This window comes from Anser cygnoides, chromosome 6 (genome assembly GCF_040182565.1).
Source record: "Anser cygnoides isolate HZ-2024a breed goose chromosome 6, Taihu_goose_T2T_genome, whole genome shotgun sequence".
Classification (NCBI taxonomy): Eukaryota; Metazoa; Chordata; class Aves; order Anseriformes; family Anatidae; genus Anser; species Anser cygnoides.
In genome coordinates, this window is record NC_089878.1 from 7,550,037 (window position 1) to 7,562,149 (window position 12,113).

General features: G+C 39.9%; 1 long non-coding RNA gene across 3 annotated transcripts in view; it reads right to left on the reverse strand.

The window, feature by feature from the left end:
* The window catches only part of LOC106034561 (uncharacterized), a 105,109-nt gene that overhangs the window by 23,088 nt on the left and 69,908 nt on the right, over nt 1–12,113 (reverse strand). For all 3 annotated transcript variants that reach the window (XR_010832250.1, XR_010832249.1, XR_010832248.1), the window contains one exon: nt 4,402–4,541. This is a non-coding gene — a long non-coding RNA (uncharacterized lncRNA). The remainder of the gene's footprint in view (nt 1–4,401; nt 4,542–12,113) is intronic.

The window sequence follows — 12,113 nt, forward strand, 5'->3', positions numbered from 1 at the left end:
TAACAACTACTTGAAAAGTATTCATTATGTCTCACGCTAAAGAGGAGGTTGTCTTTACATATTTAAACCAAATGTTAACTTTAAAAGTTAAATATTTCAACTTTGCCACAGACTACCTAGTCATTTGTAGAATGTGCCCTTTTAAGTGGCATGAGACGACACCATCTAGCATCTGTGGGCTTCTTCCCTCTCGGTAATCCAGGGCAATACAGAGTAGATTACATCACCGTGAGACAAGTACGTGTCCAAGAGGAGAAAAAAAAAAAAAAGAAAAAAGAATACTGATGCTTTGCTATCGATTATTCTTGATGCTTAGAGGATGCTAGTTTGTTTAATGTGCCATTAGACAATATAATTCTGTTCATATTGATAGATCCAAGCAAACAGCAGAGCAGAAGAGTTTGTCCTGCAGCCCAATGACTGCTAGGTTGTAATACATCTGACTGGGTCACTTCCCCCAGGAAAATTAGAAGTTTTTGGGGCAGCGTCTCTGCAGTCAAAAATGCCAAGCCAAGATCATTAACAATGCAAAGGCCAGATGATGCTAGAATGTCTGCTTTCATTCACTTGCTTAGCAATTTATTCATAGAGACGCACACAGAGGCTTAATTAGGGTTACCTAGAGGAGCTTGCCAAATTCACAAATGACTATTTGATACGAATTCCTTTATTAGCTCAGTTGTTGCATCTCCTGTGATTTTATTTCAAATATTTTCATTAAGTCTATCGATAGTAGCTTAAATTCTTTCAGTTGACATTGCTGTGAAAATTACAACACTAACAGATGGCCTCAAAACTGATCGCATGCACATAGAAGAAACATAATAATGTGAATGCTGATTCTGGGTGGTTGGAAGAGTGTATTCTTTCAGGAGAAACAGAATTAAGGTCTTCCTTATTCAGCCATGCTTCACTGAATAACTGATCGTGTCAAGCCTGCACCCCTCTCTCTCTCTCTCTTTTCTAGGCTTTCTGATGGTGATGTGCTGATCTGCTCATTATTTCCAGCTGCTTAGGGCTACTTAACATTTTGTAGACAGTGCCAAAGATGCCTCTACCTTGAGACTTGGACTAGGCTGGCACTGAGTAGAAAAATATCAGTTGCAAAGGCTGCTTACATATATTCACTTTTCAAAGCAATGGTCTCTAAATGTTAAATATGTTAGCAACTCGGCTCCCCATACCAAATATCTTGGGGCCTGCAGGTTTCAGTAAGTCTAGTCTGCACATGCCCTAGCTCTTGGATAATGGCAGGTGTGCACTCAGAGAGCATCATTCAAGTTTAGACTGAAAGAAAATGGCAGGTGCTTTCAAAAACACACAGCAAAACCATGGCAAAGCAGGAACATTGGCGGGCTACTTCAAAAGCCCTCTCCTGATATCAGCCGGTACGCTGACATCTATATTATTCCATATATTGTATAACTATATTCTATAGTTATTCTGTAACACATACAAAGAAAAATAGATGGACAAAATGCAAGCTGCAAGAGTTTCTGAACTTTTCCTAAGAGATGTTATGCAGGCTCAGCTATGAAACTAGATCACGCACACAGACTCACTGGTGTGTTCAAAATACCAGGTCGAGGAAGAGATGACTGCTGAAGGCTGGCAGTTGTTAGAAAAAGAGACATCTTGCTTTCACTGCTGCTAGGAAGCAAAGATTTTGTTAGAGGCTTGGCATGGATCAATATGAAATCTATAGGACTAAAACACAATGCAAAGCACAGCATTTGAATGACTAGTCACTGCAGCGAGTGGAGAATCATCTGGACCATTTGGTCTGTCTATTTATTCCACTCTCACCCTGAGAAGTGTGGATAAATACATGGTCTTCAGCATATAAATCACCTCTATGGCCTTCGTTAGTCCAAAATGGATTTAACTACTTCTTTCTTTATCTTTTCTGGAAATATATCATTTTATCTTTTCACTGAAGATATTGCTTAGGAACCTTTTATTTGGGGATTATCCAATCCTGAGGCACAACAGCAGTAAATGAAAGATGCTCCCTCCCATAGCAACTAAATTCCACAGATTACCATATTGGTAATTTTTATTAGCATTTAAGTATTAAATTAACCACTAGAGTATGAGCCTAATAGACAAATCACATTAATGAGCACATACGCTGGCAAGATGTCAATGAAAGTTCAACTAAATTACTTTGCTTATTCATAGCTCCAGAAATTAGGGGCATAATTAATCCTCTGTCACAGTTCCTAGACTGCAAATATCAATAATGATTACAAAAATACTTTACAGTAGGCTACAAATATATTTTTATGAAATTTTATATTTTTATTTTTTTTCCCTGGTAAACAACAGAACAGGCTTCCGATAAAGTCTTGTATTATGGTAGATTTTCCTATAATCTGTTCCCAGTACTACATAGATATTTAGAAATAAAAAGAGTAAGCTATCAAGAACTATCACCATCACTTTATCTGTAAATTTTTAAAGTTACTCTGTTCTTTCCTTTTAACTTTCTATGTTTCCAATCGATTAGTGAACAACGCAGATTAAAAATGCACAGTCACTATTCTTAGAATTAGTAGCATCTTATTCCAAAACACTATGCAAAACAGCTGGTTGTATGGAGGGGAACGCTTCCCATGTCAGCAGGCACCTTGGAAGCTGTGTTACCCAGTTACGGCCTTTAACTTGTATTGGAGCTACTTGTTCTATAAGCTACTACCAAATATGAGATGAGCTTCAGATCCAGATCTCTGACAACTCTCTTGGTAAACTGGCTCAAGGCTAGGAAGTTCTATGCATTTTGGAAGAACAACTTTTTGCTTAGTGGTCTGTGAGGTCACCTGCCATCAGGATGTCTCCTGAGACGAAAGTTGAGGGCATTCGCTTGTTAAGACTTTTTATAGTGGTAGAGGAAAATAGGAATAAATTATATTAGATAAAATGAAATCAGAGATATCACTGCAGTATAACTACAATACCCCAGATAGCAGTAAGTAGCTTCTTTGCCAATTAATTACTTCAAGACAACATTAACTTTTGCGAACACTAAAAATGCCTGTCGCCATAGCATGCAAATGTGAAACTTGCAGACAGCTCTGAAAGGAACACTAAAATAGCCAGACTGTTACCGTTCCCCTCATAATAAAACAATGTCTCTTTATCCCTCTTATTTTTTCAAGTCTCATTTCTTTCCCTCATGCCAAATGACAGCTCCATAAAATAAATAAATAGAAATAATAATATTTGAACTGCTGCGCTGAAGTGTGGCTTCCAGTTTGATCGTCTTCATTTTTATTAAAGATAGAATAAAAAGTTGACTATTTCTGGGTACATTCATTTTCTTTAATGAAAGAAGAGACAAAAATATGAATGGTTTGCAGATTAGAAATTCAAATCCAAACATATAAAAGTAATCCATCAACATTATTGTGTTGTGTTCATCCACAGTCTAAAATGAGTACGGAGGAAATTATAAAAGCCCAGGAATTTTAACAAAGGATTTAAGGACTGGGCATATAAGAGCAGAGGTAGGACCTTGGACCAGCTTCTTTAAAAAACACTGAAAAAAATCAAACACAAAAAAACTGTATCATATAAAAACTGACATGCTGAAATTTTAGAGAGAGAAAGACAAAAAATAGTTGCTCATGATAAAACATCTCACAAAGGAAATTAAAAATAAATAAAACCATCCTGGAAGTCTGAAGTGCCAGTTTCATATAGTAATCACTATAGTAATCAAAAGGGGGAAGACAAATAGGAGAATAGATTAAAAAAATATATATGAAAAAAAAAATCTTAAATATTTAACTTTGAATAGACACTCACAATACCTGGACTTATGCACCACCGGACTTTTCCAAAGATTTTCGGATGTTCCACACACAAAAGACCTAAATGGTATTTTTGCTTTATCATATATTAATTCTAACTTGATCCAAGGGACTTAAGGAACCACTGATCTGTCTGAATCTTAGGTAATGTAAGATAGCGATTATTCTACTTTATATCAGCGGCTTATACCGATTTGGCACGGGAGTTTAAAAGACATGTTCAAACGTCTCCTTTTCTACATATTAACTCTTCACAAAGCAAGTACTTCTTTCTTCTTGAAGAAGCTAAAGCTACAAGCAGGAGCTGAATACATTCCTGGTAAATGTATCACCTTTACAGATGTAAATAATCTTTACAGATGTACTTTACACCTCAAGCTGTACTCAAAATACACCTTTGGGTTTTAGTAAAGGGTTGGTATGCAAACTGTGATATCGCAAAGCTCTGAAAATCGTGCAAAAGATTGGCTTCAGTCACATCTCTCCTACGTTTTGATAAATGCCTAGCAAAAGTTCAGAATTAGTGCCTAGTTACAAGTGAAAGATCTACTGCCTTGCTCTCATGTTCCAATCTTAACAGCGTTTTAACCTGCTAAAGCTGGAGTTCAGCTGGATCCTTCCTTCACCGTGGAGATGACGACTAAGCTTTCATCAACACTGGAATGGGGTCACTCGCTGCATTTCCGCTGCACCATGTTCTCAGTACATTGAACGCATTGACTGAACACTCTGAAATAAAAGACAAAATGATTGATTGCATTAGCTGTCACAGTTAATGGGACGTCCTTGCAATAGCAACAGCTTTACTTCTACTGACCTGTCCTGCCTTACTCTTCTCCTTATAAAAATAGCTAACCAGTTATACCCAACAACCACTTCTGGTGACTGAGAATGATTTTAAGTCTCTAGTACAGGTGCTTTTACCCTTGTGTTTACAGCTTTCACTGTTTTCATAAGAGGGTGTCCTAGCCCTCATGACGGCTGGAAAGAAGCATGGAAATGGCATCTGAGCACCTAATTTGCTGAGTGGTTAAAAAAAACCAAAAACCCAGGAAACAACCAAACAAAGCTGATGGTAAGTTAACAAGTGATATATCCCTCTGTATTTTTTCATTTAGGTTATTTGAAGATAACAGTTCTGCCACCCAGGAAGCAGCTGGGACCTCTTCAGAGGGGCACGGGGACAGGAACAGTAGGCTTCGCATAACACCTGTTCTTTATTCACAAACATCTTTAGCCAAAGCAGAGGGCAGGAAAACCTTGAAATTATAAGTGCGTTAATGAGGATATAATTACTATTAGCTTGCCTTGAATCCAAATGTGAGCATACCAGTATGGGAATAAAAATGTTGTTTTTGCAGAGTTACATTGTTTAAAGGTAAGGAATGGGGTATTGAGATATGCTTGCAGTGATAAGAAAACTTAGCAGGCGACCTCGTAAAATGCAGACAACCAGACTCCTTAGAAAAATTAGGTAAAAATCACAGTGTTAAGTCAAGTCAGATAAGCGAAGAAACATTACCACTTCAAACAGTAAAAAAAGTAAAAAGAAATTCGAAATTTAACAGGCCGGCAACTGAAGGCTATGCATTGTCTGTGAAGCATCAGATAGATTCCCCACTCAGTGGGGAAACAGGGGAGGGTCCTGTCATCAAAAAGTATATAAACTGTGTTTTGGAACCAGTAGGTGCGCTCCTGCTTGTGGGACGCCCTCCATTGCAATCGCGAATAAATTACTACTTCACTGAGATCCTCGCCTGAGCCTAAGTTATTGGCTATGGAGTGTTTCTCACACCAGCAACAGCACATACATGTTTTGCAACACTGTGACAACATACCAAAACACAATCCACAAGCATTTTTCCCGTGTGAGCAGCGCGACTGCCAAAGGGGCAGAAAGATGCACAGCTGCATAGAGGAGGCATGGAAAAAAAACAGACGTGTGCCGAGCAACAGAATTTGCTAGGTAAAGATAAGCACAAGGGACTGCAGTTAGGCAAGACAGGCTGTGAATGTGCAATGAATGTCTGTCTTGTAAAGTTTCCTTTTAAAGTGTAAAATGGGATCAATTTATTGGTCTCCTAAATACCACGCAGCCATCTCATGTTCTGATGTGCATACACAAAGTCAGTGGCAACACTTCTAACATGCAATCACTGTTGCACCCACAATGTAGTTCATCACCAATGTGCAGGACCTCTAAGAAAGTGCATTCTGGATTCCTTTCCCTAGGCTCATCCTTATCTGCCTTTCATGGTGTTCAGGCTATTTTGGTAAGCTGCAACCAAGTGTGCTTCATGGGACTAGCACAGTGCTAAGAGCTACCCGCCCAGACCTACCAAAAGTGGTCACGAGAGAGGAACTGCCACATCTGGCGCTGAGGTCAGAGCAAGAAACTTCACAGCTAACCTGCAGACCAAGAACAAGCACTTGTGACAACCTTCTATCCAGAGATATATTTCCTGAAATTACTGTGTTGGCTTTCCTGTTTGGTTATCTCATTTAACAAAGGAAGGAGAAATCATTTTTTACACAGCTGAACTTTAACTTACAGGACTTCTTTTTTTCCCCTCTGCATTTTTGGCAGACAGAGATTTTAACCATTTCTCATCAGAAAAGAAGCCTGATAAGTATTGATTTGGGATTATTTTTGCATAGCTGTTAATTTCCTCTCATTTAACTCTTTAGTTTTCTTTTGTGTATTTTGTATGTTTCTATTTATTTACATTATTTTTCTCTATATTACAAAAAAAAAAAAGGAGTTATATTGCATACTTCTAAATTATTTTTCTAGTGTATTGCCATGGGTCTAGGCAGGCTGAAAGCAGCAAATAACTGATACAACATAGTGCCGGGGCAAATAATAAACTTTGACTCCTGGGGATAAATTTTGTACTTGAACATAGCAATATTGCCCCCATACTGTTGCAATTATGATTTCGGTGATTCATTTCAGGACTAATAACGTTCACCTGACTCAGTGTGCCACTTTCCACTTTATACTTAAAAGTTAAATTCATTATTATGTGCTATTGAGATAGCCAACAGCTCTCATGATTTTAGTTAGTACAGAAAGAAGCCACAGAAATCTACAGAGTACCTTATCTGAAGACAAGTTTGTTGTTGGCTCATGGCAGAACAAGTTGTGGTAACGAGTGGTAATCACTATAGCTTTTCTGAATACATGACTAGTATGTTTTGGATCTCAAAGCTATCAGAAGTCAAATTTTAGGTTCCTTTCTTTGCTGTGAAGATGATTAAGGGAAATGGTTGTTCCATCAGTAGGCTTGAGAATAAATTTCCTATAAAATATTCAGCTTGGCTGAAATTGAATTTCTTTCTTCTTTGTAATGTTGCATAAAATTTGAAAATGCCTGGTTATTTGGAGGTGACGTTGCTACGCAACCACTTCACCCTCCTTTCTTGCTTGTGAAGATGAGCAGGTAGTAATTCCTCTCTAAATGTTTTAATGAAACTTGCAAACAACTGAAAAAAACATAGAAAACTGTTCTGCTGATGCTTTTATAGGTATCAGATTATTTCAGCTAGGATTAAGAGTTAAAAATAAAAATCTACATGAAATACTTTAAAACTTCTTTTCAAAGAAGTGGCTTTTTCTTAAGCAGACTCATGAAAAAAATAATATGAAACACAGTACATTTTATTAACAACAACAAAAAAAAAAAGACAGAAACCAATCCACCCAAAGAAAGTGAAAAGAGAGGACCTCTTCACAGCAAATGTATACTCACACATATACACGCATTTGATATTGATAGAGAGAGATTCAAAGATCTCATTTCAGCAAAGGATCTATGTGTGTGCTTATCAAGCTATTTAATCAACCATAGCAAATGAAAGGTACGTTATAAAGGAAATAAATGGAAGACCATATAAAAATATTTGACAATAGTTCAGTACCACGGCTTTGTCTCACTACTATAGAATAGTAGCGAGTAGGTAAAGAATATTAACCAAAGCCTGTATCCGTTTTGTCTTGCAGCTTCAAGGACTGAAGAACAATGCCAGTCTCTTGTTGGACTTCAGACAGCCTTTGTTCTTCCCATATATTCCCAGTATCTGTACGGCATCTTTTTAGAATTTGAAAACTTCCCTTTTCAAGACTATATTGTGTACACACATAAAGTGCTTCATTGCTGTGTTTTCTTGTAAATAGCAGTAACACAATCCACAGCTGTAACTGCTTACTGGAAGTCAGACAGTTCACAACACCATGCCTTTCTAGCTCTCTGGCTCTACCTCTGCCCACACTAATCTCTTCATCAGGTTTCCTAACCTCAGCCTCCAGGTCTTTCACCCAACATACTGCAGTGCCCTCTCCATCACCTGTCGTGCTATCATCTTTGGAAGGATTGGAATAAAATAAAATAAAATAAAATAAAATAAAATAAAATAAAATAAAATAAAATAAAATAAATGAGGAAATATGAGACATTTTTATGAAAGATAGCCCAGATTACTTTAATGCAATGCACATGGTACATCTCCTATTCAAATCAATAAAAGTGACCTTAAGTCAGCTAGAATACAAATGAACAAGGATGTAAAATAACTCAGTTCCTTCTTTGTTATGGAAATATTCTGAACATGAAAAAAGTTTATCATAAACTAGCCTCTGCCCCTCGTGGGCATTGTTCTCTAGCTGCGCTCTGAGACTTCACCAGCTAAAATCAACTTTTCTGTGGTTGCTACTTATAACTCTACCTGCGGTCACAAGCAACTGTATGTGCATCTTTAAACATTACTACTTAAAACTCTAAATTGTCCCAAAAAGCATTTCATACAGTAATCTGAAATGATTAGCTACTACAGACTTTATTCTGTTATCTCAGTTCCTCATCTAGGTGTAATTTTGTATCAATGAAATAGTATTGCATAAATAAAGGACAAGCAAATAAAGTGAGTATTGTTATGGAACCCTACTATAGACCACCCAGCCAGGACGACAAGACCAATGAATTATTCTTTAAAGAACTAAGAGATATCTCTAGATCAGACACCCTTATCCTTATGGGTTGCTTCAACTTGCCAGATGTGAACTGGGAATACCCCACAGCTGATATAGACAGGTCCAGGAAATTCCTAAAACACCTTGATGATAATTTCTTGGTACAGGTACTGAGGGAGCTGAGTAGGAAAGGTGCCCTCCTAGATTTGTTGTTTGTAAACAACAAGAGCCTCATGAGTGAAACAGCAACTTGTGCCTGTCTTGGCCACAGTGACCATGAAGTAGCTGAGTTTAAAATCTTTGGTGACAGGAGGAAAACTGCCACCAGAACTTCAACCCTGGATACACAGACAGCAGACTTCAGGATGCTGAGGGAACTAGTTAGGAAGGTCCCCTGGGAAAATGCTTTTGAAGACATTTTGAAGACATTGGGGTCCCTCAGTGCTGGCCAGTTTTTAAGGACACAGAAACAGGCAATTCCCAAATGTCAGAAGTCAAGCAGGTGGGACAGAAGGTTGGTTTGGCTGAACATGGTTCTTCCTCTAGAGCTTAGGCAGAAAGCATATGGCCACTGGAAGTACAGCTCAGTAGGGAGACCTTATTGCTCTCTACAACTACCCTAAAGGAACTTGTGGGGAGCTGGGGGTCAGTCTCTTCTCACAGATAACTAGCAACAGGACAAGAGGAAATGACCTCAAGTTACATTAGGGGAGGTACAGGTTGGAAATTAAAAGAAATTCCTTCTCAGAAAGAGTGGTCAGGCATTGGAACAGGTTGCCCAGAGAGGTGGTGGAGTCACTCTACCTGGGGGCATTTAAGAAAAGGTTGGGCACGGTGCTTAAGGACATGGTCTAGTGGGTGATAGTAGTAGTAGTGGGATGGTTGGACCAGATGATCTTGGAGGGCTTTTCCAACCTCTATGATTCTATGAGTCTATAAAGTGAGGCTGGGTAACACAGGAAGCCTACAGAGATTCTGTTCACCTAAGGGAAAAAAAATTGTGCAGTTCTGGGCACCACAGCACAAAAAGGATGTGAAACTATCTGAGAGTGTCCAGAGAAGGGCTACAAGGATGGTGAAGGGCCTAGAGGGGAAGACATATAAGGAGTGGCTGAGGACACTTGGTTTGTTCAGCCTAGAAAAGAGGAGGCTGAGGGGAGACCTCATCATGGTCTACAGCTTCCTCACGAGGGGGAGTGGAGGGGCAGGCACCACTCTCTTCTCTCTGGTAACCAGCAATAAGACCTGAGGGAATAGAGTCAAGCTGTAACAGCTGTGATTCAGGCTGGATATAAGGATAAGGTTCTTCTCCGAGAGGGTGGTCACATGCTGGAATAGGCTCCCCAAGGACGTAGTCACAGCACCAAGCCTGTTGGAGTTCAAGAAGCACTTGGACTATGCTCTTTCACATGGTCTGAATTCTGATTTTTTGGTAGCCCTGGGTGGAGCCAGGAGTTGGACCTGATGATCCTTGGGGGTCCCTTCCAACTCAGGATATTCTATTCTGTGATTCTATGTGCAGGCTTTGCTGCTCCAGATGGCTGTATATAAGTCTATGTGGCCCCTTGTGATCCATCCCAGGGTATTCAGAGTTGGCTGATGTCATTGTGAGACCTCTTTCAATTATTTTTCAACAGTCTTGGGAATCTGGAGAGATCCCGAATGACTAGAAGATGGCAAGCATTGTTCTAATTTTCAAGAAGGGCAAAAAAGACAACCCTGGTAATTACAGGCCTGTCATTCTCACTGTAAAATTACGGAGAATATTATGACTGACAATGCAGTCATTGGTCACAGCCCACACAGGTTCAAGAGGGGCCAGTCCTATGTAACAATCTTAACTTCCTTTTATTACAAGGTCACTTACCTAGTTGACTAACAGAAGCCAGTTGATATCATCTTTTTGAATTTCAGCAAAGCTTTCAATGCGGTTTCTCACACTACCCTCCTGGACAAAATGTCCAGCATACAGCTAGACAAATACATAATGTGATTGGTGAACAACTGGCTAATGGGTTGGGTTCAGAGGGTTATAGGAAATAGGGTTACATCAGGCTGGTGGCCAGACATGAGTGGGGTTTCCCAGGGCTTCATTTGAGGGCCAGTTCTCTTTAGTGTCTCCATAAATGACTTGGATGCAGGACTTGAAGTTATACTAAGGAAGGTTGCAGATGACACTAAATTAGTAGGAAGTTTTGAATCCCTCAGCAGTAGAGAGTCCTTGCAAAGAAATCTTGACAAATTAGAAGGCTAGGCAATCACCAGCTGCATGAGGTTCAACAAGAGCAAGTGGTGGATTCTGCACCTGGGATGCAGATTCCCCACCCGGGACGGGATGGTAACCCTGGGCATACGTACAGACTAATGATGAGAGGCTGGAAAGCAGCCCTGTGGAAAGGGATCCAGGGCTCCTGGTTGACAGCAAGCTGAATATGAGTCAGCAGTGTGCCTGGCAGCCAAAATGGCTGACTGCACCCTGAGGTGCCTCAGACCCAGCACTGCCAGCTGGCTGAGGGAAGGGAGTGTCCAGCTCTGCGCTGCTGCAGCCTCACTTCAAGCGCCGTGTGCAGTTTCAGGCACCATGGTATAAAAGGGATATCAAACTACTAGAGAGGTTCCAAAGGAGGGCTACAAAGATGACAAAGGGTCTACAGGACAAGATGCTTGAGGAGTGGCTAAGTGGCTTGGTTTGTTCAGCCCAGAGCAGGCTGAGGGGAGGCCTCATGGCAGCCTACAGCTCCCTCACAAAGGGAGCAGAGGAGCAGGTGCTGAGCTCTGCTCTCTGGGGACAGCCACAGGACCCAGGTAATGGCATGGAGCTGGAACAGGGGAGGGTCAGGGTGGGCATTAGGAAAAGGTTCTTCACTGAGAGAATGGTCAGGCACTGGGACAGGCTCCTCAGAGAGGTGGTCATAGCACTGAGTCTGATGGAGTTCAAGAAGCGTTTGGACAACACTTCCAGACACAGGGCTTGGATTTTGGGTGGTCCAGTGTGGAGCTAGGAGTTGCATTCAATGATCCTTATGGGTCCCTTCCCACTTGTGATATTCTAGGATTCTATAAATTCATGAACTGATGCTTGAGAACTACTTGGATAGTGTAGCCATGAGTGAGCAAAATTTAAGAATATAGCTCCATATTTAGAGAGATTTAAAACAAAGTCTGAAATCCCTCATGTACATATGTATCACAAAGGAACTAAATTACAGAGCACCATAATTTTTGCTTTTCTCATCCTGAAAACTTAAGTTATCTTAAGTAATATCACTTGGTTATATTAGACTGTATTTTCCTTTATGTATACACCAACGTGTAATTTACACACCAATACT